We start from the raw sequence: 27062 nt of genomic DNA, 5'->3' as shown, positions 1-27062 counted from the left end.
TTTGACTACAAACTTTGAATCAATGAGAAAAGAGAAATGGTTTCTTTACATAACTGATGACATACAAAGGGTTAAAAACAAATTACCTACTTCTAATCTGACTTACACAAGCCTAGCCCATAATTTGTTCATGTTTGCAGGAACCATTGGGTTAGATGTGTTGGAGGAAGTGAACTACTAGTTATAGCACATCTTCTTGGTGCCAGGAACTACCCCATATGTTTAAATTTCATAATCACAAAAACTTTGCTCTTAGTCCAAATTCATTGTGCTTTTCATTGTCCTTTGCTTCCTGTCAGGAAAAGGTCCTATATATTTTGCTCTCTGCTGAGTACTTATCTGTGCAAAATAAAGGCTAATTCTCATGGTGTGTATCAATAATTTGTAAATAAATCTTTCACAAGATTTGAGTCAAAGGACTTTATCCAAGATTATTGACATAGCTATCCTTTAAGATTACAATGAATTCTGTTGATCCTTGCTATCAGGCAAACCTCAAAATCTTTCTAAGGGATGGTTGAATGGCCCAACACAAAGCTTCTTGGGATCACTAGAAATTCCTGTTCCAAAGCTTTGTAACTGTTAGAATGCCTTGGCCATGGAATGATGCCCACAGGTGTTCTGTGAAGAATTAGAGCTTATAGAGACGAGCCAGTGTTAATCCAACTGAGTGCAACCCTTGAGTCAATCCACCTGCAAGCTTAAATGAACATTTTAAGGTAAATTTGATTTAACTGCCTAATAATACTGTGCATAGCAAAGGAAACTACAAAACTAAAAGGCAACCTACAGAATGGGAGAAGATATTTGAAATGACATATCTGATAAAGGGTTAGTATCCAAAATATATAAAGAACTTATAAAACCCAACACCCCCAAGACAAATAATGCAATTAAAAATGGGCAGAAGGTGTGAATAGACATTTTTCCAAAGAAGACCTACAGTTGGCCAACAGACACCTGAAAAGATGCTCAAGATCATTCACCATCAGAGAAATACAAATAAAAACTACAATGAGAGATCACTTCACATCTGTCAGATTGGTGAAAATCAACAACATAAGAAACAACAGGTGTTAGCGAGGGTGTGGAGAAAGGGAAACCCTCTTGCACTGTTGGTGGGAATGCAAACGGGTGCAGCCACTCTGGAAAACATATGGAGTTTCCTTAGAAAGTTAAAAATAGAACCACCCCATGATCCAGCAATTGCACTGCTAGGTATTTTCCCAAAGAATACAAAAATACTAATTCAAAAGGATACATGCGCCCCTATGTTCATAGCAGCATTATTTAAAATAACCAAATTACAGAAACAGATCAAGTGTCCATCGACTGATGAATAGATGAAGATGTGGTATACATGTATGTATATACAAGGGAATACTATCCAGCCATAAAAAGAATGAAATCTTGCCATCTGCAATGATGTGGATGGAGCTAGAGAGTATTATGCTAAGTGAAATAAGTCAGTCATAAAAAGACAAATACCATATGATTTCACTCATATATGGAATTTTAAAAACTAAACAAATGAGCAAAGGGGAAAAAAAAGAGAGAAAGGGGCAAACCAAGAAACAGACTCTTAACTACAGAGAGCAAATTGATGGGTTACCAGAGGGGAGGTGGGTAGGATAATGGGGATCAAGGAGTGCACTTGTCATAACGAGCACAGGGTGATGTACAGAAGTATTCAATCACTATATTGTACATCTGAAACCAATATTACATTGTATGTTAATTAATAGTAATTTAAATAAAAACTTAAAACAAAAGTAAAAAAAAACCCAAAACCCTAGTAACCCTGAAATAGGAAGATGGAATAATTTGGGTGCTATAGCTTTCAGGTATGACTCTCTGACCCTCCCAGATATCCCATGAGTAAATGGATCACTTTAATATATCCTTTTTCTCTTTTAGCTAGCTAATGTGGATTCTGTTTTTGCAACTAAGAACCCAGTGACATAATAACTGCAGAGTAAAAAAAGGAAAAGTAGTAAGATTTATGTTGGACATTACCCTGTAATTAAATAATTACTAAAATGTGTATAAGTACTGGAAATCCGTATTATTGCCCTAGTGATATTCTTTATTACTATGTTTACTTCCTTATTTAGATTTAAAGTGTCTCATAGACAAGGACATTATCTTCTCATCAGATAAGTACTTAGGAATATAGGCTCTGTTACCAGACTGCCTCATATGAATCCTTTCTACCCCATTTTTTTAACTGTATGACCTTCTCTGTGCTTCAGTTTCCTCATTGGTAAAATGAGAATAATATTTTCATTTCCTTATAAATGTTCGAATTCAATGTGATAATAATCATAAAAGGCTTATTGCAGTCCCACGAATGTGGTAAGACTTAATAAAAACTAGCTGTCATTATTATCACATCACAGTACAGAACTAGTTATAATGACAGTGATAGCCAGTGTGAACAAAGGAGTGGAGGAATGGATGGAAATCACCTCCAATTCTTTATTTTAAGATTTGGGGATCTTCCCTCAAGTTTTTTTCTTGTTCACTGGTGGAGCAGTGGTGAGCGTAGAAACATTTCAAACTGTCAACTTACTTTAGCATCCCCAGGCTTCTTACACAACTCATTCTGGCTGTACTTACTGCCAGCTCCATTTATATATCCTCCTTCCCAAATCTCTTCTATATCTCATTCCCCATGGAAATCATTACAGGCAGTGTTTATGCAAGTCTCCATGGTGACAATCCATTCTCTGGTCTCCACGGTGACACTTGCAAACACTTATAACCTCTCAAATTCATTTTGTTTGTTTACTTGAAATGTCTACTGATTTGATTTATCAGCTTAAGCCATGCATAACAACATAAATCTACATCTTTCTAGGAATAAAAAGAGAGACAGGAGAGAGCAGGAAGTGAAATAATATTTAGGGCATGTTTCATATGGGAATAATCCTTTAAAAGCTGTATGGGGAAACCAAAACCAAAATTTTTATCTCAGTCCTTAAATATATAAGGAATGCAAAATTAGCACATAAACTTATTTGCAGATTGTCCTTAATGGTAGATCAACTAGAATATCAGTAAATACAAAGATGTGTGATACAAACATCACTGAGTCGATAATCAGAAGACCTGAAATCTAGTCCTAATATTAGGATGACCAACCATCTCAGAACTGAGGGGTTTCCTGGCACATGGGACTCTCAGTGCTAAAGTCAGGACAGCCTCTGGTGCCCTAATTTTCTTCGTGTTATTGAGGGACTGGAAAGATGCACTGTTGTGGTAACTTCCAGATTGGATGTTTTATGGTTCTACAAAGCAGAGCTTGTTGTTTTCCCCAGGAGCATCCAAGTTCACCATGAGGATTGTATATCATGCTTCATTTCCCACTTATAAATGCATATGGGAAGTAAAAGCACATTTTTGTTAGAGCTGAGTATGCTTAGATGTGATAGCCAAGCAGCTGGTCAAGTCATAAACTCTAGCCCAATGACTTAAGTCATACGTATTCTTCTTTTGTGGGTTTTTCCCACATAACATTTTCACCAAATAAGGAAATCTGTTTTGGAAAGTAGGCAAAAGTGAGTTACATTTATTTTTCAAAGCAACTGTGTTGTTTAGGGGCCACTGTCCTACTATTGCAAAATACCTCTAGCCCTCAATATGAAATTTGTGGGTGTGCAGATTTATACATTTTCCCCATCCTGCCTAAGAAAAGATAATAAAATATGCCAGGCCAACATATTTCTTTGCTTCATAGCAAGAGAACAAACAACATGCCAAAAATATAAAGAATTATTCAGAACAAATCTCATTTTTTAATTTTTGCATAACTGGAAGATTTCATCATGTTATTCAGGAATGTGGGAAATTGGGGTGCTAGGCAGAGATGTTTTGAACAAAAGTAATGTATTGGTATTTCCATTTAATAGCACTTGATGCCCCTTGCAACAATTTCTGTGTGAAGAAATATAATTGCTTTTGCAGAAAGAATATGTACAAGATTACTTTTCCCTCTAAAATGCACATTCACCATGTTAGGAGAGGTTTCTTTCTTCATAGATAATTCTTTTGCAACTTGATGACTTTTTTTTAAATGTTTATGTATGTATTTTTGAGGAAGAGAGCATGAGCAGGTGAGGGGCAGAGAGAGAGGGAGAGAGAGAATCCAAAGCAGCCTCCATGCTGTCAGCACAGAGCCCAGCGCTGGGCTCAATCTCATGAACCATGAGATCACAACCTGGGCTGAAATCAAGATTCAGATGCTTAATTGACTATGCCAACCAGGTGCCCCTGCAGGTGAGGACTCTTATGTGAACCATTTCTCACTAGCACAGTCTCATCATTGATAGGCTTGGGTGTATATTGCAGGTTTATCTTTGTTTATCTTGAAGAATATTATATATGAGACAGTGATTATATAGAGAATGATTACAGAAAAAAAGACCCCTAATTATAAAGATCTTTCCTAGAAGTCCTTTGGACTTACTCATCTCAGCTTATTCCGATTCAATTTTCCCTAAAACTTTTTCAAAATTAACTTTACTGATTTTTCTTCATTATTATAAAATTAGCCCATTGATTATTCTTTTCTGTACCACGATGATATCTTCTGTCACCCATTCTTGCCCTTGAAGGGGAGGGGATGTCTTCTAGAGCATAAAGACACTAAAATTATGTTACGAGAAGTGATTGATATTAGCAAACAGAGTTTTGTTTGCCTTATCTAGGTGCTACACGCTGAAGAATTTAAGGATCTATCTTTGTTTTCTTGGGCTAGAAACAGGGACAGATCTTGCTGTCCTGATCACAAGGGGCAACAAAGATATCCCGAGGACAGGACAGAGAGTACAAAAGGAAAAAGAACTTTCCACTCTAAATGGCTGGTCAATTCTGTATGGTCTGAAAGGTAACTTCCATGACAAGAATAAATGAATATTTGGACCATCCTCTGAACCCTTTGTATGTTTGTGATCACCTATGAATAAAATTGGATTCATTCTTGTGATGGGTTACATCTTAACAGATACGGGAGGGGGTGGCATTGTTATACTACAATATAGGAACTGGCCATCTAAATGAAATAAGCCCAGACCACTATACTACTGAAGATAAATTATATGCAGACCCAGTCTGAGCTATCGGTGTACTTGGCAAATCCTCTCATGAAGAGGAACAACAAGGGGTTGGTGTGATCAAGCACTGAAATTTGCAGCATGGGGCTACAAGACAAGATTACAGATAATGTCTCAATAAAAATCTGGAACTATAATGTGAAGGCTTATAAGTATGATTCTACAGATTTCCTACAGAAGATAGAAGAAAGGGTGGTATGGACCCCTATGTTATACAATGCAGAATTTAAAGAAGAGTGAATTAGTTCTTTGCAGGATAGAAAGTGTACAAGTGAAATGCTAGAATTGGTGAAAGAACCTATCACCAGCAAATCTGACCTACCACCTCCAGCACACATGTTCCAGAATCCTGGTATGAGAAGTAGGAAAGCAATGAAGCTTGTGCTCCAGAGTATCAGGTCCCAGAGAGCACAAGCTGATGACGTTTGTGGACACTGTAGATCAAGTGCCAGAGAAAGATTTTGAACTGTTGACTGAACACATTTAGGAAATGCTCTAGGGATGGATTACCTCAAAGGCAGAAAATGGGAAGATTGTGGTGAGATCAGAGGGTCCCATCCTCCACTTAGTCCATGTGGCAAAAGCTGAGAAGGATGCACATTAGATTGTTGGCTCACTCCAAGGCAAGTCTTTGACAGAGATGTGATTGCCAAGGGCATATGCTAAGCCCTGGCCAGCAAAAAGCAGATGAGATGCTTTTCAGTTTTATTTCTTAAATTGGTTCTGAAAACTCAGGGAAGGTTGAAATCTGGCTATCAGGAGCCATAAACACCCAGGATCTGGTGGCCTGACTAGGATATTGAAAGGCTTTTAGCGCTTTCTTTCTGCTATCTCCATGTATTCTGAAGGGTGATACAGCAGTTGGACAGTGTGTTTATCTGAGAGAAGCAAAGATTCTCTCCCTCCTGCAAAGTTGAGTGGCTATATCATTTAGGATCCACTCAGAAAACAGAAAGCAGTCTACATATTTCAAAAAGAGGGCATTTTATACAGGAATTTATTATACAGATGATGAAAGATCTGGGAAGTCAACAGGATTCAGCGAGGAAACCTGTGGATTAGCAACTGGAGAGAGCCCCTACCACTGCCAAATGAGGAGACGAAGGGAGGACATGGTGATCCTGGATCCCAGGGGCTGGGACAACTTGGCAGAAAGAGGAGGTTTCTCTGTGGAGAGAAGGTTGTCTGATGAAAGTTAGTTACTCACTGAATGACAGAGTCTCTCTTGAAGCAGAGCGAAAGGAGGAGAAATACTCTGGCTTTTCCCCTCCTTTTGTCCTCTGGTATTCAACCAGAGCGTCTTATGGGCTGACTCACTCTGAAAAGTGGAAGGAGAAGGAGCCTGGGAAATGTCATTCCCTGGAATATAGAGCAGAAATGAAAAGGGAGGAATTAGGTTTAGGCTAAAACAGAAATATTACCTCCTGCACTAGAATTTAAAGGAGGGTTTGGTTTTCTTCTCACAGAAAGGAAGGAAGGAAGCTGTCCGATGCTGGTATAGTGGCTCAAGATATTAGCAGGAAGTCACACTGCTTCTTTTGCTCCACCATTCTTAGTGTGTAGCTTTCATTGTCAATGTCACTTTAGACCCTGAATGACTGCTGTTACTACAGTTATAATATTCGCTTTTCAAGCAGGATGGTTGGACATGACAGAAAGAGGTTTTCAGAAGTCTTGCCCCAAGACTGCCACTTACATCTATTTAGCTATTCCTGTTGGCTAACTAGGCTTTAAATTGTTGTTTTCCAGTTGAGCAAATTTTCTATAACATTCTGCCTTTAAGGAAAGGGAAATTTGGATATTGGGGAAATCACAGGCAATTTCTGTCACAGAAAAGGAAAAACTGGCATTTAATAATGAGTAAAAAACACATAGAATAGCTGGGAAGTATCTCAGACACAAGTGCAAGTCTTATGATGCAGAGAAATCCAAGGCAGAGGAAGGAGGGGGAGAGGGCTGGGGTAGAAGTGGGAGTTACTATTTTATACAGCTCTGTTCAAATTTGAGTAGAAACCCACAGAAAGTATTGAACATTCAGTATAGTTTTGACCAACTGTGTTCTCTCTCTGGTAATAGAATAACTTTCTAGATATTTGGGTACATAAAATAAACATCACCATTCATTCATTCATTCACTTATTATTTTAGGAACTACTTGGGCAGGGACCACACTATATTTCAAGTTTATAGCCCTTTTGGTAGGCTCCTCAATCTCTGGCCCAGAGCTCATAAATAAATAACACGTGAGCTACGTATATGATTTATTTGCCCTACAGAGTGCTAATGCAGTATTTTTTTAAAAAGCATACCAACTGCATACTAACACTAACCCCTAACTGATAACTGTTAGGGGTTAAATTGTGTCCCCCCTGCAAAATATATGTTGCAGGCTAAACCCCCAATACCTTAGAATGTGACCTTATTTGGAAAAGGGGTTATTGCAAATGTAGTTAATTAAGAGGAAGTCAACTGGGAGCACGGGGCCTTAATTCAGTACTGCTGGTGTCCTTATAAGAAGAGCTACAGACATGCAAAAGGGGAGTACCTGTGACAATGGAGGCTCAGACTGGAGTGATGTGGCTCCAAGCCAAGGAATGGTAAGGATTGTTGGCCATTACCAGAAGCTAAGAAGAGGCAAGAGAGGATGCTATCCAGTCTCAGAGAAAACATGGCTCTGCTGTTATCTTGATTTGGACTTCTGGCCTGTAGAATTGTGTTAGAATAAATTTCTGTTTTTTAAAGTCACCGGTTTGTGGCACTTTGTTATGGCAGCCCTAGGAAACGAATGTAATAATTAACCCTTAAAAAAAACAGGATATTTTACATAAAAATTCAGATTTCCAGTTTCTCTTGGAAGAGAGCATATCTGTCAACACTGGACCCAGATCTTACATGACAGCAACGGTGGAGCTGAGTAACCACTATATTCTCCATTTACATCAATTGACTGGTTCACTTTTCCATGGGTCTTACAGGAATTTGTGTCTGTACCTCACTGTCTCTAGCTTTATTTTATGCTTCTGGCCACAGCCTTACTTGATCACTGAATTCTGTGTTGTCAAGGGGCAATAGGCCTTTACCCAAATCTCAGTGGAGATTTCTTTGCCCATCCTATTTAATTTACTACACCCACACACTATTCCCTGCTTAATTGTTCTCCATAGCATTTTATCTAACTATGTATCCATCAATCTACCTACCTATCTACCATCTATCTATCGATCTACCTATCAATCTACCTACCTACCTACCTATCTATTTATTTTAGCTTTCTTTACTTTTTATTATCTGTTGCCTCTGGCCAGAATACAAGTTCTCTAAGAGCAGGTATTTGTTTTGTTCACTATGGTAATTCCAATGTTTAGATCAGTGCCTTGTGTTTGAACTAAGAAAATGGAAAAATATTCCATGCTCCTGGATAGGAAGAACAAATGTTGTTAAAGTGTCAATACTACCCAGAGCAATCTACATATTCAATGCCATCGCTATCAAAATAACACAAGCATTCTTCACAGAGCTAGAACAAACAGTCATAAAATATGTATGGAACCAGAAAAGACACTGAAAAGCCAAAGCAATTTGAAAAATAAAAACAAAGCAGGAGACATCACAACCCCAGACATTAAGCTGTATTACAAAGCTGTAATCATCAAGACAGTATGGTACTGGCACAAGAACAGACATTCAGATAAATGGAACAGAACAGAAAATACAGAAATGGACCCACAAACGTATGGCCAACTAATCTTTGACAAAGAAGGAAAGAATATTCAGTGGAATAAAGACAGTCTCTTCAGCAAGTGGTGCTGGGAAAATTGCACAGAGACATGCAGAAGAATACACCTGGACCATTTTCTTACACCATACACAAAAATAAACTCAAAATGGATGAAAGACCTAAATGTAAGACAGGAAGCCATACAAATCCTAGAGGAGAAAGCAGACAAAAACGTCTTTGGTCTTGGCTGCAGCAATATCTTACTCAACATGTCTCCAGAAGCAGGGGAAACAAAAACAAATAGGAACTATTGGGACCTCGTCAAAATAAAATCTTCTGCACAGTGAAGGAAACAATCAGCAAAACTAAAAAGCAACCAACATAATGGGAGAAGACATTTGCAAATGACATATCAGATAAAGGGTCAGTATCCAAAATCTATAAAGAACTTGTCAAACCCACCCCCAAAAAGCAAATAATCCAGTGAAGAAATAGGCAAAAGGCATGAATAGACAATTCTCCAGAGAAGACATCCAGATGGCCAACCGACACGTGAAAAAATGCTCAACATCACTCATTATCAGGGAAATACAAATAAAAGCCACAATGAGATACCACCTCACACCTGTCAGAATGGCTAACATTAAAAACTCAGGCAACGACATGTTGGTGAGGATGCAGAGAAGGAGGCTGTCTTTTGCACTGTTGGTGGAATGCAAACTGGTGCAGCTACCCTGGAAAAGAGTATAGAGTTTCCTCAAAAAATTAAAAATAAAACTACCCTATTAAACAATTGCACTACTAGGCATTTATCCACAGGATACGGGTGTACTGTTTCGAAGGGATACATGCACCCCATGTTTATAGCAGCACTATCAACAATAGCCAAAGTATGGAAAGAGCCCAAACTTCCGTAGATGGATGAATGGATAAAGAAGATGTGGTACATATATACAATGGAGTATTAGTCAGCAATCAAGAGGAATGAAATCTTGCCATTTTCAACTATGTGGATGGAACTAGAGGGTATTATGCTAAGCAAAATTAGTCAGAGAAAGACAAATATCATACAACTTCACTCATATGAAGACTGTAAGAGAAAGAACAGATGAACACAAGGGAAGGGAAGCAAAAATAATATAAAAACATGGAGGGGGACAAAACATGAGAGACTCTTAAATATGGAAAACAAACAGAGGGTTACTGGAGGGGTTGTGGGAGGGGGAATGGGCTAAATGGTTAAGGGGCATCAAGGAATCTACTCCTGAAATCATTGTTGCACTATATGCTAACTAACTTGGATGTAAATTAAAAAATAATAAATAAATAAACTAAAAAAAGAGAAAAATTTTACAACAACAACAACAAAAAGCTAATGGTGAGATGTAAAAGCTGGGAAAAAAGTCCCAGAAATCAACGAATTGAATCCCCACTCTTTTTTGAACCCCTACCTTTTTTAGTACTGAAGGAAACTAACCAGGCAAAGAGAAGGGATGTGATTTGACAGAGGTCATAAAATTGACTAGTAGCTGAGTGAAGTCAGAATCAGTACCCAGGTTTTCTGCCCCCCCCAGTCCAACGATTGTTCTGTGGTTTGGCTTCCTCCCTGCTCACATAGATATAGCGTTTGAATCTTAAGTACAGACGTATCAAAATAATAGAAAAATGATAGCTTTTATGTATTCCATCTAATTTATTTATCTGCTAAATGCTTTCAGAACAAAATTTAAAAAAAAATCTTAGTTTCTGTTCCTGATACCTGAAAAGGTGACACGAGATTTATTGCCTCTTTCATAATAATTAATACCAGTGATTTAATTGTTATGGTTTAGCAAATGCTTTTTCAAAAAATAATTCAGTTTTAGAAGAGAATGCAACTAAATTTGGGGCGCCTGGGTGGCTCCTTCAGCTCAGGTCGTGATCACATGGTTGTGGTCATGAGATGGGGCCCCATGTGGGGCATGGAGCCTATTTGAGATTCTCTCCCTCTCCCTGTGCCCCTCAGCCTGTGTGTGTGCATGTGCATGTGCACTTTCCCTCTCTCTCTCTTTAAAAAAAAAAAAAACACACCAAAAAACAGAAGACAACGCAACAAATTTTTTTTTCACTGAAGTGTTACTGACATACAATATTCTATTAGTTTCATGTGTACAACATAGTGTTTCAACATTTGTATGTATTGCAAACTGATCACCACGATAAGTGTAGTCACCATTTGTCACCATACAAAGTTAATACAATGCTATTGACAGTATTCCCTGTGCTGTACATCACCATGAATTATTATTTTATAAATGAAAGTTTGTCCCTCTTGATCCTCTTCATCCATTTTGCACATCCCCTATTCCCCTTCCCTTCTGGCAACTACCACTCTGTTTTCTGTATCTATGACTCTGAGTTTGGTCTAGTTGTGTTTGTTTGTTTGTTTGTTTGTTTAGATTCCATTTGTAAGTGAAATCCTACAGTGTTTCTCTTTCTCTGTCTGACTTATTCTACATAGCATAATACCCTCAAGGTCCATCCATGTTGTCCTGTTGTCACAAATGGCAAGATTTCATTCCTTTATATGGCTCAGTAGCATTCCATTGTGTATGTGTGTGTGTGTGTGTGTGCATGTGTGTGTGTGTGTGTGTATGTGTGTATTCCATATTTTCTTTATTCTTTTATCAATTTCTGGATACTTAGGTTATTTACATATTTGGCTAATGTTGTGATAAACATATTGGTGCATATATCTTTTTTAATTAGTGTTTTTGCTTTCTTTGGATATATGCCCATAAGTGGAATTGATAGTTCATATGGTAGTTCTATTTTTAATTTTTTAAAGGAACCCCCATTTGCACTAATTGCACATTCTCACCAGTAGTCCAATAGGGTCCATTTTTTTTTCAACTTCCTCACAAAGATTTGTTATTTCTTGTATTTCTGATAACAGCATTCTGACAAGGATGAGGTGATAGCTCATTGTGGTTATGATTTACATTTCCCTGGTGATTAGTGATGTTGAGCATCTTTTCTTGTGTCTGTTGACCATCTGTATGTCTTCTTTGTACAAATGTCTATTCAGATCCTCTGTTCATTTTTAAATTGGAGTGTTAATTTTTTTTTTTTTTTTGCTATTCATTTGTATGAGTTCTTTATGTATTTTGGATATCAGTTCCTTGTCAGATACATGATTTGCAAATATCTTCTTACATTAAGTACGTTGCCTTTTTGTTTTGTTCATGGTTTCCTTAGCTGGGCAGAAGCTCTTTACTTTCATGTTGTCCCATTTGTTTATATTAGCTTTTGTTGTCCTTGCCTTTGGAATCAGATACAAAAAATACTGCTAAGATAATGTCGAGGAGATTATATTTATGTTTTCTTCTAGGAGTTTTATGGTTTTAGGTCTTGCATTCAAGTCTTTAATCTACTTTGAGTAAATTTTTATTAATGGTGTGAGAGAGTGATCAAGTTTTATTCTTTGCATGTAGCTGTCCAGTGTTCCCAATGCCATTTATTGAAGAGACTATCTTTTCTTCATTGTAAATTCTTGGCTCCTTGGTTAGAAATTAATATGCATAGGTTTTTAGTGGGCACTCTATTCTGTTCTATTGATTTGTATATTTTAATTTTTTTAATGTTTATTTTTGAGAGAGACAGAGACAGAATGCAAGTGGGTTAGGGGCAGAGAGAGAGGGAGACACAGAATCCAAATCGGGCTCCAGGCTCTGAGCTGTCAGCACAGAGCCCAACATGGGCTCAAACTCATAAGCTGGGAGATCATGACCTGAGCTGAAGTCAGACGCTCAACTGACTGAGCCACCCAGATGCCCCTCTATTGATCTGTTTTTATGCCAATAGCAATACATGCCTGATTTCTTGATACTTATATTCTGTGTGCCTTGTTAATGAAGTACTAAGACACACACAGACACACAGACACACACACACACATACACACACACAACTACATTCCCACCCATAAGGTTTGAAATATAGTATTCTAGAAAGTCAAATGATGGCTTTTCATTAATTAACCCATCTAACCTTTATAGAAAAATTCAGTCTCCTTGTTGAAAAGAGAATATCAAGTCACAAAGAGGCTTGCATGTATTCACCACTACCTGTTATTCATTCATTCAGCAACAATGTAATGAGGTTCCACTATGTGCCAGATCTCTCCAATGACTAAAACCAGATAAGGTGTTTGCCTTGTAGGGCTTAAGTTCTAGAGTTATGTTTGCCAAAGGTCCCTAATGGGAGCAATCTCCTTGGGGGTGGGAAGCACTTGCAATAATGCAGATTCCTAATCTGCACCCTAGACCTACAGAATCAGCATCTCAGGCAAAGAATTGGAAATCAAATGTTTACCAAGCACTGAAGTTCATTTTTATCAGGCAATTTTCATAAACAGTTTTAGAGGGAGATATTGCCATTAATAAAGTATTTACACTAATAGATGTATAGTTTGCAAAGTAAGTGCTATAGAGAACTGTGTACAGTGATTATTCATCGACTATTTATCCAGTATGTATTTATTGAGCACCTAATGTGTGCCAAACACAGCTTTAGGTGCTAGGGATATAGCAGTAAACAAGTTATAAGATCCCTGTTCTCATGAATTTTCATTTTAGTGAGGGAAACAGACAATGAGGAAATACTCAAATGAGTATTTCCCTTTGGGAAGTCTTTCTGTGACAGGTAACCAGGCTAGGAGGATGGGAAGAAAGGAAGAAAGGGGCAAGAGGAAGGTGCTGAACTGTGTAGTGCTTCCCTGCCACATTGTGAGCCAAGCCTCAGGGTATAGACAAGGACTCAGATAAGTCTGGGTTGATTTCAGAACAAAGGTCTTGATTTGTCCTTCTCTAGACCCATTCTGGAAAAAATGCATGCTTCTCAGAGAAACCCAGAGGTTAGCACTATCCACTATATCCAACCAGACACTAGGAGAAGATTAAAATTGGTGGAGTAAAGTGCTTAAAAGACTGTATGGGATGTCCTTTCTACTCCATTGATTCTCTATGGCTTTCCCCTGGGGTGTAGGGGAATCTAGAAATTTCTACATGTCTGGGCATGATGGGTGACATGTGGAAATAATTAAAGGTATCAGTTGGTAAACTCACCAGACAAGAGGGGTCTCTGTGGAAGAGACAATATGGCTCTGTAACTGAGAGCTAGAACATGGATTACCCAAACCATTGGGAATCACAACCAGGGGTCTACTGGGAATCACAACCAGGCCTCAAAGCATCAGTATCACCTCCAAAAGCATAAATGAGAAATGAATGCGCAAGAGGAAACCATAGGGCTTCATGTATGCTGGGCTCAATTACTCTTCAGGGATAGACCCAATGAGGATCCAGGGATCTCATCCATGAAGATGAGATACTGTACCACCATTTACTCTAAGAGGTTAGACTGTCATCTTTACAAGATGGAAAAGAGGAGGGAGAGACTGTTTTAGGTTACAAGGTTTTTTTTTTTTTTAAATTATGAATATTTTCAAACATATGTAAGAATAGAATAGTGTAATGAACCTGCACATATCTCTCACTCATATTGTGGAATTTTTTGTCACTTTTCCCCCTCTATAATCAATCTTCTTTTTTGAAAGAGTAAATTTTATAGCAAATCCCAGATAGAATGTCATTTTGTTTCTATGGACTTCAGTAGGCATGTCAAGAAATACAGGCAATTTCTACAGTGCTACAGACATTACCACAGTGCTATTATCACATCTTAAGCAATTAACAATCATTTCAGGGAAAGTCTAATATGCAGTCCATTATAAATGTTTTTGTTTCAAATTGCCATTTTTAGTTGGCTTGTTTGAATTGGGATTTAATCAAGGGTGATATGATGTATTTGGTTGTTGTTTCTCTTAAAAGTCTCTTAATCTAGAGATTAATCAGCTCCTCCCCACCCCAATCATCCAGGGTAGGAATTTAAGAACAAAACAAGATCATCTGAAAAAAAATAAATCAAGTTATCTGATTTTGTTCATGTGAGTCTGAGGGTGACCTCATTGTGCCAATAAGATGCATTAATAGTCATAGAGAATTTCATCCAACTGTAAGGTAACTTTAGGAAATCTTCCTGGATAAAGTGTATTTACTGAAAAGCAGGTAGAATCTACTGGAGCAAAGCCTCTTATTCAGAAAATATTTTAATGCACTATTTCCACAGGCCATTGGACAGACGTTCCCCTCAATTTCCTACTTGCCATCCAATAAATCCTGCAAGATTCATTGTTAGCAGCACCTACTCTGACTCATAGACTATTAAAGTTTATTAAGAAATAACTTGGACTTCCCAGAAGACTAATTTCTAATTTAATTCAGCAAGCAAAAGGATAATCATAACCATAAATTTTAGACCTATCCATGAGTACAGCTTGTTTAAAAAAAATTTGGTAGTATTTTGTTACTTTCAACCCAAAGAAGACTTAGATTTCTTTTTCTTTTTTTTTTTAATTTTTTTTAATGTTTATTTATTTTTGACAGAGAGAGAGACAGAGCCTGAGGAGGAGAGGGGCAGAGAGAGAGGGAGACACAGAATCCGAAGCAGGATCCAGGCTCTGAGCTGTCAGCACAGAGCCCGATGTGGGGCTTGAACCCACAGACTGCGAGATCATGACCTGAGCCAAAGTCAGATGCTCAACTGACTGAGACACCCAGGTGCCCCTCTTTTTCTTTTTTAATAATCCACAATGTCTTAAAAGCTATCCAACTTTATTGATGTTCCTTTACTGCTACTATGCAGGGTAACATCATGTAAATTATAGCTGAAGGACCAAAGTTCATTGTTAGCTTCCCTTCGTTCTGTTTTATAGGTTGTTGGGAAACCAGAGAATAAATATTCTGAATGAAAACAACACAATTTAGATAATGGTACAAATAAGTATAGAGAAAGCCCTCACATGAAAAAGCATTATCAGTCTTCATTTGTGTAAATTCCCATTTTTAGAAATTGAATTCATTCCCTTTTATTGGTTTATTGGTTAATTGCTACAAAAGTGCCTCTGGGAATGACTCCTAAAAATGGTGATTAAAACAATCTCCTGATATGCAGACTCTCCCCATGGCCAACCCAGCTAATTCCTCTCCATTCTCACATTAATATTTCTCTAGCTTGTGGTTCTGGCCAAAGATGGATTATTTATAGCAGAAACACCAGAGCTCAAAGCATCCCGCTTACCTTTTGTTGTCAAGGTAACAACTTAGATTTTTCCCCTTCCATTGAAAGGTCAGATTTCTTATGATATGAGTCATGAAGCTCAGGGGGATTTTAAAAATTGAGACAGCACTTTTTAAAGACAAATTAAAAACTAAGATTTTATAAAAACCCATACAATTTAAAATGGAATTTAAACCACCAGGTGGTTTACAATAATTAACCCTGGTGCCTCCATGGTGGTGCTTTGAGGAAGTGAGTCTCGATCACTGCTCCTGGGCTGGCAACCAGCACAGACCTCCTCCACAGATGGCAGCCCTTTCATCCCCTTACTGAATCTGTGCTTCATCAACCAGAATTGCTATTTCTACTTTGTGTGAGGTGTGAGTTTCTTTAATACATTTTTTTCTTTAAATTTCCTACTTACAAACCTCCAAAATGACAATGGGGAAGAGTATTTTGAGATCGACTTTGAAGGGAAATTAGACCAATGATAATGATAGCATTTACCTGTGGCTATCATTATGTGTAGTTAATAAGCACATCTATTAACTAACTTAATTCTCAAAACAACAGTTTAATGTAGAAAATATTGTCATCTCAAATCCTTTTTTAGCAACAAGGAGGGTGAGACACACATACCCCAGGTCACAGGACAAATAAAGGCAGAGTTTGATTCAGTTTAATAAGTAAGTCTGAACTCATAACACCTCTGCCAGGATTCCTTTTTATAAGTGCAGGCATCTACCTGAGAGAAGGAAATCTGTAAGGCAACATTCTTCCCAGGAGCGGTGCTACTTCCTTTCCTTGGACCCACCAACTCCCCAAACACCCTTGGTGCTGTTACCCACCCCCCCCCCCGCATGGGCCAACAAAGCCATCCATAGACCTTCGAGTGAATTTCTCTTTTCCAAACTGCATTTTCCTAATCACACACCTGGAGAAAGACAAAACGTTCATAAATTTCCAGAAACTCATCTCCTGGTTTCACTAAAATTCAACTTGATGTTGCAAATTTGAAAGGGTGCAGAATTCCATATGCTTTCAGTCCCAGCCATGGCAAGAGCAACTGACTTTACTGATAATAATAGCTACCATTTATTAAGCACATACTACATGCCAGGGACTCTAAACAAATTATCTTTTATCTTTACAACATCCCAGTGAAAGGTTGTGAATGCAATTGTGAAGAAACTAAGGGCCAAGGTCCCAAGGAAGTTGCCCACCTGAAGTCATGCAACTGAGAGGAGGTAGAGTCAGAATTAAAACTCATGTCTGCCTCACTCCTAAGTCTATTCTCCTTTCACAGCATAATATCCTTATTTTAATAAATAACAAATCAGGGATATAAATAGCTCAGTGCTTCAATCCAATCTTATTCAAATACATCCTAAAAACAAAATAAAAAAAATAGGTATGTAAAGTTAGGTTTTGTGAAATGGATTGGCTCCTTTGAACTGACCATAAACAATAATCATGAAAGGGAGTGGATTTTTTTTAGAAAGATAACTAATCTTGGACAAAAACAAAATTTATAATAACTGGTAGTGGCTTTTCACTATATGTAGATGGCCTTTCACAATTACCAAAAGGCCCAGCTCATTTTTGACAATGAACTTTGTGTCAGAGACTTACAAAGGACAGACTCGTGAGTACAGAGAACCCTCCAGAGTCCTCTGGAAAATAACCACAGACCCATCTCTCCTCCTTAAAGTCAAAAGTAACCATTGTTTTCTGTAGCACCTCCAGTCTCTAGTATTCAAAGAAGGAGCAAGATCACCAAGGAATTTTAGCTAAACCTATTCTTTTGGTTCTTTCCATAAAGCTACACAATGGAGGTTCATCCAAATTTATCAAAGACTTTGTAGATACTAGGAACATCTGACTCATGTGTGTTTGAGATCTGTATTACCACAGATAGATTTTATTGGATGCACCAATTTTGTGTATCAAAGAAAAAAATTGTTATAAACTGGTGGGCTGTACAGTTTTGAATGAGGCCCAGCAGAAGTCTCATGTAACCCCTCAAGCATAACCGCAATAATTAGTTAAAGCTGATGCAACAAAAGGAGGAACGAATGGATATTTATTTAGCTTGTGTGCTTGACCTCTCCCAATTCCTCTCCCTGCCCTCAGTTTGGCTGGCTCCTTCTCATCCTCAGTTCTCAGCTCAGATAGCGCCTCTGAGGGGGCTAGATTGAGCACTCAGGCTAAGGTAGGGACATCTTGCTCTTCTCCCTCCCTGGACTCTGGATTCTCCACCCCTAACACATGCACACAGCAGGGCCCTCGTCATAATCTGTCAATTGTATATTATTTGTTTACCTGTTTACGGTGTGCCTACTCAACAGTCTGCATGCTTTTGTGAGGACAAAGACCATATCCACTCTAATAGCAACTTTGGGGAGATTGGCTCCTGGCCCAAAACGTGTGTGTGCTTTTTCATGCCCAACCATAGACATTTACAAAGGCTTTACCTGGCAGGCCTGATAGAGAAAAGCTGTCCTCCCCACATTAGTCTTGGTGCACAGCCACGTACTGCAGTCTCTGAAGGGAGTGCAGTCTAGGACACAGGCCCCCTGGCTGGTCACGCTCTTACACACATCTCTATTCCTAGCCAGGAGACTACATTTGCAGGCCTCTTTATCAGTGAAGCCCTTAGGTAGAGGCCTTCTCAAAGGCCTCTGCAGGGACCTCCCAAGGAGAGGAGGGGAGACAAAACTTGAAGACTACTTTTCTCTACTCTACTCAATACTCAGTACTTTTTCACTTCTAGCTCTTTCCCCTCTGCCTTCCTGCCCTCCCACCCCCATGGCTATCAGGTCCATAACATGGCAGGAGTCTTTTGAGCAGGACTCTCCTGATAGTGAGATAATACTTCATGTCTGTGCCGACCCACCTAACCCTCAATGATGTCATTCTTTGGGGGAAAACGGAACAGTGAGGAAATTGATGTTTTCTCCAGTGTAACTTCTTGTGTGTTTTATCACAGTAAGTGATTAACGTTTCACTGTTTCATTTCGACTTGTCTTAATCAGCTACTCTGATATTTGGTGGCTCAGCTTAGCTTTTGACAAACATGTAGTAGGTGCTCAATAAATATTAAACAGAAGATTGAATGAGTGAATAAATGAATAATCTCTCCAGGTATTATGCTAAGTACTTTAGTCATTCTGTAAATGTTTACTGAACACCTACTATGCATCTGGCACTGCTCTAGGCTCCAGGGATCCATATAAAGATTCCCTGCCATCAAAGAGCTTATATGAATCACATTCTATAATTATCTTAGTTAATTCTTACAGCAACCCTTTGAGATAAAAACTGAAAATTATAAAAGTTAATAATTTGCTTAAGGTCAAAAAACTTGTAAGTGGCAGAATTGGAACTGAAAATTGTCTTCCTTGTCTGAGGCTGTGGCTTTATCATCCCGAACTGCCAGGGTAGAGTCTAGCCTCACCTCTGCTCCCAGGGATCCAGAATCCACAGTTACCACAAGATCAGGGACATCCTGGCCTATCACTTTGCATGCATTCAAGAGCCCCAGAAAGCCCCTAGGTGCTCTGTTGATGAAGCACTTTCTAGCAGCTTCCATCATGCTAGTGGCTATAGGATTGGCAAGATCTGTGCATCCAGGATCCTCTGTTTCTGTCCCTTCAGAATACTCAACTGAGTTCTCTAGCTAAAGAAGTCTGAAAATGGCACCTTCAGCTGTAGCCCTTGGAGGTGGGGCAAGGGAAGGAGAGATAAAAGGACTAATAGTCAATGGTGATACTGTACTTTTTTTGTTGTTGTTGGCAGAGTTCTAAAGAAGGCCTCTTGGCTAAAGACAGAGTAGGAATGGAACAGGATTTAAGAATATTCCCTTTCCTTAGTTCTGTTACTTTTTTTTTTTAAGTTTACTTATTTATTTAGAGAGAGAGAGAAACAGTGTGGGAGGGAGAGAGGGAGAGAGAGAGAGGGAGGGAGGGAGGGAGAGAGAGAGAGAGAGAGAGAGAATCCCAAGGAGGTTCCACACTGTGACCACAGAGTCTGATGTGGGGCTTGAACTCACGAACCATGAGATCATGACCTGAGCCGAAATCAAGAGTTGGATGCTTAACCTGCTAAGCCACCCAGGCGCCCCTAGTTCTTACTTTTATTGCCCAGGATCCCATTTTTAATAACTTTGGCAAAGAATTCTCAGAGTTTTTATTTATTTATTTTTTAGGTTGGGTAATTTCATGGCAAATACAACCTTGAAAATGACAAGTAAATATTTTTCTTAAGAATTTGTTTGAAGGTTGGCAGTATTTTGTTTCTCATTTTTATTTTTTCAATGTTTATTATTTATTTTTGAGAGAGAGAGAGAGAGAGAGAGAGAGAGAGAGAGAGAGACAGAACATGAACAGGAGAAGGTCAGAGAGAGAGGGAGACACAGAATCTGCAGCAGGCTCCAGGCTCTGAGTTGTCAGCACAGAGCCTGACAAAGGGCTCGAACCCATGAATTGTGAAATCATGACCTGAGCTGAAGTCAGATGCTTAACTGACTGAGCTGCCCAGATGCCCGGGCAGTGAGTGTTTTAGGGAGTTAAACATATACTTACCATATCATATGATCCAGAAGTTCTACAACTTGCAGTTTACCCAAGAGAAATGAAAACATACGTCCACAAAATGACTCCTATGCAAATGTTCACAGTGGAGACACCATAGTCAAAAACCTGACACAACCCAAATGTCCATCAGCTGGTAGATGGGTAAAGAAAATGTGCTATATCCACACAGTGGAGCGCTATCCAACCATAGAAAAAGAACAAAGTACTGAGACACACAACAGTGTGGATGAATCTCAAAAACATTATGCTAAGTCGGAGAAGCTAGACACAAAGGACTATATATTATGTGATTCCATTTACACGAAATTTCTAGAAAAGACAGACTATAGAGACAGGAAGCAGGTCAGTTGTTGCCTGGGCTGGAAGTAAGAGCAGGAGCTGACTGCCAGAAGCAAGACAGGAGTTCTGAGGTGACTCAACTGCTCTAACACCAGGTTGTGGGGACAGCTGCCCAACTGCATACGTTTGCCCAAACTCTGCAAATTGTACACTTAAAATGGGTGCATTGTATGGATAACTTATCCCTCAATAAAGGTCTTACAGGAGGGAAAGAAAGAAACCGTTTAGGGAGTGATCTTCCCTTAAGATTAAAAACAACAACAACAACAACAACAACAACAACAACACGTATTTGATTCAAGAAAAAGTTTCCTAAAGACAAACTATATTCTTAGGATATGATTTAAATTTAAAATCTGCTCCTGGAGAAATTAATATTTGCTCAAACACAGCTACCATCCGACATTTCCAGCTGGTCTGTGTGTGGGTGGAAATATGCACGCACATCCGTGTCATCCTCTCGGGGGAGTCTCGGGAGGACTTGGTGACAGGATCGGAGGATGAACTGCCACCACGCATGGGAAATGAGAGGAGACAAACAGTCACTGTGCTGCACTGGATGTGCCGTGAAGGCTTTTTAAGAGAAGCCAGAGGGCCAGACGAAGTGGGGGAGAGGAGGGAGAGGTGGGCTGGGGGCTGGCGGAGCGCCTTTAATCTCCTCCCCACAACTGAGGGTGCTTGGGGACAAAAAGCAGAGGAGCAGGGGTCATGGGTCCTGCATTTGAACGACAGTCAACCAGCCCTCAAAAAAAGCAGGCGCTGGTCAAGGTGGCATTTCATAAAGGTGGACAGCTGCCTCCTGCCCTGAGTGTCAGCCCCCCTGCAGCCTTAAGTCAGTCTCTCTCTCTCTCTCTCTCTCTCTCTCTCTCTCTCTCTCTCTCTCTCTGAAAGCCTGCTACAGCCATATCAGCTGGCAAGATGAGGTTTCTTTTCCATTTGTTTCCTACTTTTGAAAAACCAGCTTGAAGCTGTTAGGAATGTGCGCGAGGCAGTCTTATGAAATATGAAAGTGGGGTGCAGGGCTGGGGAAGAAAAGCTAAGTATTGCGGAAGTGTTCGAAAGGGTGAGATAAAAGCATGGTTACGGGAGGCCGAGAGCCAGGTCGTTTGGCTGCTACCCTTGGGGCTTCTACTCCCTCAAGTGAGACTATCAGAAGGAGTCCACGGTTTTCAACAGAGCAGCATGACATTGAGCGGATGGTTCCTGAACATTGGCACTCCAGACTGCCGGGTCTCTGCAGGTGGGTTTTATGCCCTGCTCTTTGGTTGCTGGAATAGAAATCCCACATGAATTGTGCAGCCGCAGCAGGCTTCCCGGATAGCAAAGAGGATTATGTGATGTGGGAAAGTGCCTTCCTCCTCCTTTCTTTTTTCTTTTCTTTCTTTTTTAATGGAAGCATTCAACTTCTCAAAGAGATGGACCCGTGTCTTCATAGCCAAAGTGAAAGGGAGGCTTGAGGCAAAACTCTATTAATACAGACCAAAGGGGACTTGTGCGGGCCACCCCTCTGCTTCCATTTCACATAGAAGAAAATATTGCCGATAAGTATTTTTTAAGACAAAAATAGAAAAATGGGCAAAGAATATAAACAGACAACTCACAGACAAGGACATATAAATTACAGTTAATATATAAAAAGGCTGCACACCCCTGTTAACTATGGAAATGTGAACAATGACATACCAGTTTTCACATTTCAGATTGTCAAAAATTAAAATGTCTGATAGTACTCCAAAGGCAGAGAGCAAGCCCTTCAATGTATTATTAGTGGGAATGTAAATGACAACAGCCCTTTAGTAAGGCAATGAAAAGCTCTTATTTTATTTTATTTATTTGGTAAGTTTATTTATTTATTTTGAGGGAGAGAGAGAGAATGAGAACGAGCAGGGGAGGAGCAGAGAGAGAGGGGGACAGAGGGTCTGAAGCAGGCCCTGTGCTGAGAGCAGAGAGCCTGATGTGGGGCTCACACTTAGAAACTGGGAGATCGTGACCTGAGCCGAAGTTAGACACTTTAACCGACTGAACCACCCAGGTGCCCTGAAAAACTCTTTTAAAGAAAAACAAAAAGACCCCTGAATTCCCACTACCCTACAGAAATAAAAAGCACCAGCATCTTGGGTGGCAGAAAAACTGGAAACAACCCAAAACCATCAATAAAGGAGGAATGAAGAATTATGCTACATCTATATTGTAAAGTATCATGCAGATATTAAAAGGAATTAGTTGAAGCCATATTTATTAATCCGGACAAAAATTTCCATGGTCTGTTAAGTGTGTAAAAGTTTCTAAGTAATGTATAGTAGATCAAATATTTAGTAATAAATATAAACTCCCATCCTTTCTCACCAAAAATATATGAGTAAATAAGTTTGGATAGACAGAAAGACATAATTAGGTCATCTTGACTACCTTAAGGAAGGGAGAGAGTAGGAAAGGATTAAATTTTCTTTGGATTATTCATCTGTAACAATGACTATCATTACTTTTTAATTAAAACAAAGAAATTTAATCTTAATTTAAATAAATGGATTTAATTAAAATGAAAGAAATTCTTCAAATTAAATGTCTTTAGTTAAAAAAAAAAAATGAAATCAGTCCTCAGCTGAGATCTTGCTAAATTTAGAACCATATTTCTTCCATCAATCAATTTACAACCTAGTCCAAATAATACGAATGAAGAGGAACACAACCAGAGAAAAATGAAAATACATGTCAAGATACTCCATCCCTTTGGAGGCTGGACAGCAATGTGAGTCAAGGCAAGAATGTAGAATTATGTGTTGTTTTTCTGGGTTGGGACAGGGATAGAGTAAGGGATTTGAAGAACAGGATTTGGGTTATGGGTACTGTGGTAAAGAAAAGCTTAAATTACATGATGGGATTATTGGATCAATCTCGCTAACTGTGTTTTTCTAAATCTTCTAAGTCCTTACTGATGGCTTTGCCTTAAAAAATTACTGTAAGATTGTATTAACACTTCCATTCTGATGGTGGATTTATTCATTTCTTTTTTTTGTTCATTTGTTCATTTTGTTCATTTGTTTATTTAACCTGTAGAGAAAACAAATTTTCTTCTGGAATATTTTTGCAGTTTTATGGCTATTGTTAAGTATTTTTATATCTTTCTGGTGAATTAAACCTATTATGATTATGTGATTACTGTTTTTATTCATGGTAATGCTTTTATGCCTTAAAATAAATTGTCAGATATTGATGTTGTTACACAAGTGTTCTTTTGCGTTTTTTTTTCTTTCTTTCTCCAGCTTTGTTGAGCTATAATTGACATATAGCATTGTGTAAGTCTAAGGTGCGCAATGTGATGATGTGATACACATATATCGCCAAATGATTACAATAAGGTTAGCTAGCATATGTGTCACCTCAAATAGTTACCCTATTTGTAACTATGTGTGTGTTGTGTGTGTGTGTATGTGTGGCGAGAATATTTAAGATCTACTCGCTTAGTAACTTTCAAGTATACAACACAGTACAGTTAACTATAGTCACCATGTTGCACATTATACCCCCAGAATTTATTCATCTTACACCTGGAAGCTTATACTCTGGGACGAACATTTCACTTCCCCCCACCCCTCAGCACCTGGCAACCACCAATCTATTCTGTTTTTATGAGTTCTGTCTTTTTAGCTTTCCTATGTGAGCTCATACAATATTTGTGTTCCTCTGACTTACTTCACTTCGTGTAATGTCATCAAGGTCCATCTGTGTTGTCACAAATGGCAGGGTTTCCTCTTTTTCTAATGGCTGAATAATATTCCTTCGTGTATAAATAATACATTTTCTTTATCCATTCATCTGTCAATGGACACTTAGGTCCATGTCTTGGCTATTGTGAATAATGCTGCAGTGAACAAGGGGGTATAGATATCTCTTATATAGAGATATATATCTAGATCTAGATATATATCTCTATATATAGAGATATATATCTATATATATCTCTTATATATCTATATCTATATCTATATCTATATCTATATCTATATCTATATCTATCTCATATATCTATATCTATATATATCTCATATAGATATATATCTATATATATAGATATATATCTATGTATATCTCTTATATAGATATCTCTTATATAGATATATATCCTCAAGATATATATCCTAAAGTAAAATTCCTGGATCATACAGTAGTTCTATTTTCAATTTTTTGCACTGGTGTTCTTTTGATTGGTATTAAAGTGGTGTGACAAGTTTATGCCTTCATACCTACCATTTAGGCTTGTCTCTGGTTAATTGTTCATAGGTAAGATTTTTTTTAATTTAAAATTCTAATATTTGTTTGTTTTTTTTTTTTTCTTGGAGGAGGGAGTCCACTACTTTTTATTTTTTTTTAACATAATTTATTGTCAAGTTGGCTAATGTACAGTATATACAGTGTAGTCTCGGTTTTGGGGATAGATTCACGTGATTCATCGCTTACATACAACGCCCAGTGCTCATCCCCACAAGTGCCCTCTGCAATGCCCACCACCCATTTTCCCCCTCTCCCCTGCCCCCCATCAACCTCAGTGTGTTCTTTGTATTTAAGAGTCTAATATTTGTCTTTTAAATGAAGAGTTTTTCCCTGTAAATTTACTGTGCTTACTGAGTTACTTAAGTTTGTTTTTTACTGTATTATTTTGTGCTGTATATTTTCCCCAGGCCTTTACATTCAGTAGTCTCTTTCTCTGCCTGATACCTCTGGTATCTGAGTTATGGCTTTTATATGGATCTAGGATCTCTGCCTAAGTTTTCAGGTTGACAGTTCAGTTAGGTATTTTACCCGACTTTATCTTAGTTATGACTTTGTTTAGTTTTTGTTTACACTTGGTACACCCAAAGGCTCATTCCATTCCTTTCCACGTTGCCTGCTACCTCACTGGGCTCAGGTCAGATCCAGTACCTGAGACCACTGTTTCTCTGGGAAGACCTTTAGGTACTTGTTGTCCTCTGGGCTCTAGTTATTGGATTCATCTTAATTTCTGCCTTTTGCAGACAACAAACTATGACCATTTTTCCTTTAAAATCTATTTCTCAGGGCAACTGGGTGGCTCAGTCAGCTAAGCGTCCAACTTCAGCTCAGGTCATGATATGGCGGTTTGTGGGTTTGAGCCTCGCATCAGGCTCTGTGCTGACAGCTCAGAGCGTGAAGCCTGCTTGGGTTCTGTGTCTCCCTCTCTTTCTGCCCCTCTCCAGCTCACACTCTGGCTCTCAAAAATAAATAAACATTACAATTTTATTAAATAAATAAATAAAATCTATTTCTCTTCCATCCTCTATTTCCAAAACCACTACCACAATTGATCTTGGCCAAAAGGCCAAGAAGCAATACCATAACCACCATCACATCCTAAGTTTAGGTTATAGTGCTTCACAGTTACACATTTAATAGCTATTATAGTGGCTCTTCTAGACACAGTACTTTTTTTTCTCATGTCCCTGCCATCATGTTTTTTCTTTCAACAGAGGATACGGTCATGACATGACTATACTCAAAAATTCCCATAGGCTCTCCAAATAAGTTAAAGTTACCTTCAGAGCAGCATTCCAAAGCAACCTAATCTACTACTTCAACTTTACCTAATTATTCTCTAATTTGCTAGCATTGATCCTACCCTCCACCTCGACTATAAGCTTTCTCATAATAGTGAATTCTATCATGTGCATTTTTTTATTTGTTGCTTCTTATCACCTTGATTTCTTGGTGATCTTCAACATCCTAATTATACCCCAACACTCTATTAGATGGTGAATTCACTGAGGGTTGACTGACCTTATCATTGTACTTTATTATGACAAGAACATAATAGCTACTCAGAAAAGATTTAATTACATACTACTATATATTGGTTGCTGCACTATGGGAAACAGGACTGTCATTATCATAGACAATGTTTATATATACCTAGTTTCAATATCTGTAATAATACCTGGTGGTTTTTTTTTAAATTAATGTTTATTTTTCAGAGAGAGAGAGAGAGAGAGAGAGAAAGAGAGAGAGCAAGGATAAGCAGGGGAGAAACAGAGAGGGAGACAAAGAATTCAAAACAGGCTCCAGGCTCTGAGCTGTCAGAACATAGCCCTACACAAGGCTCAAACTCACAAACTGCAAGATCATGAC

General features: G+C 38.5%; 2 long non-coding RNA genes and 1 pseudogene across 2 annotated transcripts in view; 1 reads left to right on the top strand and 2 right to left on the bottom strand.

The window, feature by feature from the left end:
• Positions 1 to 2676, bottom strand: part of LOC122239717 — a 105428-nt gene extending 102752 nt beyond the window's left edge. The window contains exon 1 of the long non-coding RNA XR_006219128.1: positions 2573 to 2676. This is a non-coding gene — a long non-coding RNA (uncharacterized LOC122239717). The remainder of the gene's footprint in view (positions 1 to 2572) is intronic.
• Positions 656 to 27062, top strand: part of LOC122239716 — a 41529-nt gene continuing 15122 nt past the window's right edge. Inside the window, exon 1 of the long non-coding RNA XR_006219127.1 lies at positions 656 to 719. This is a non-coding gene — a long non-coding RNA (uncharacterized LOC122239716). The remainder of the gene's footprint in view (positions 720 to 27062) is intronic.
• On the bottom strand, positions 26043 to 26271 carry LOC122232444 (annotated as a pseudogene).

The sequence above is a fragment of the Panthera tigris genome, chromosome A1 (genome assembly GCF_018350195.1).
Source record: "Panthera tigris isolate Pti1 chromosome A1, P.tigris_Pti1_mat1.1, whole genome shotgun sequence".
NCBI lineage: Eukaryota > Metazoa > Chordata > Mammalia > Carnivora > Felidae > Panthera > Panthera tigris.
Note: the sequence above shows the minus strand (reverse complement) of the source record. Positions and strands in the feature narration are given on the sequence as shown.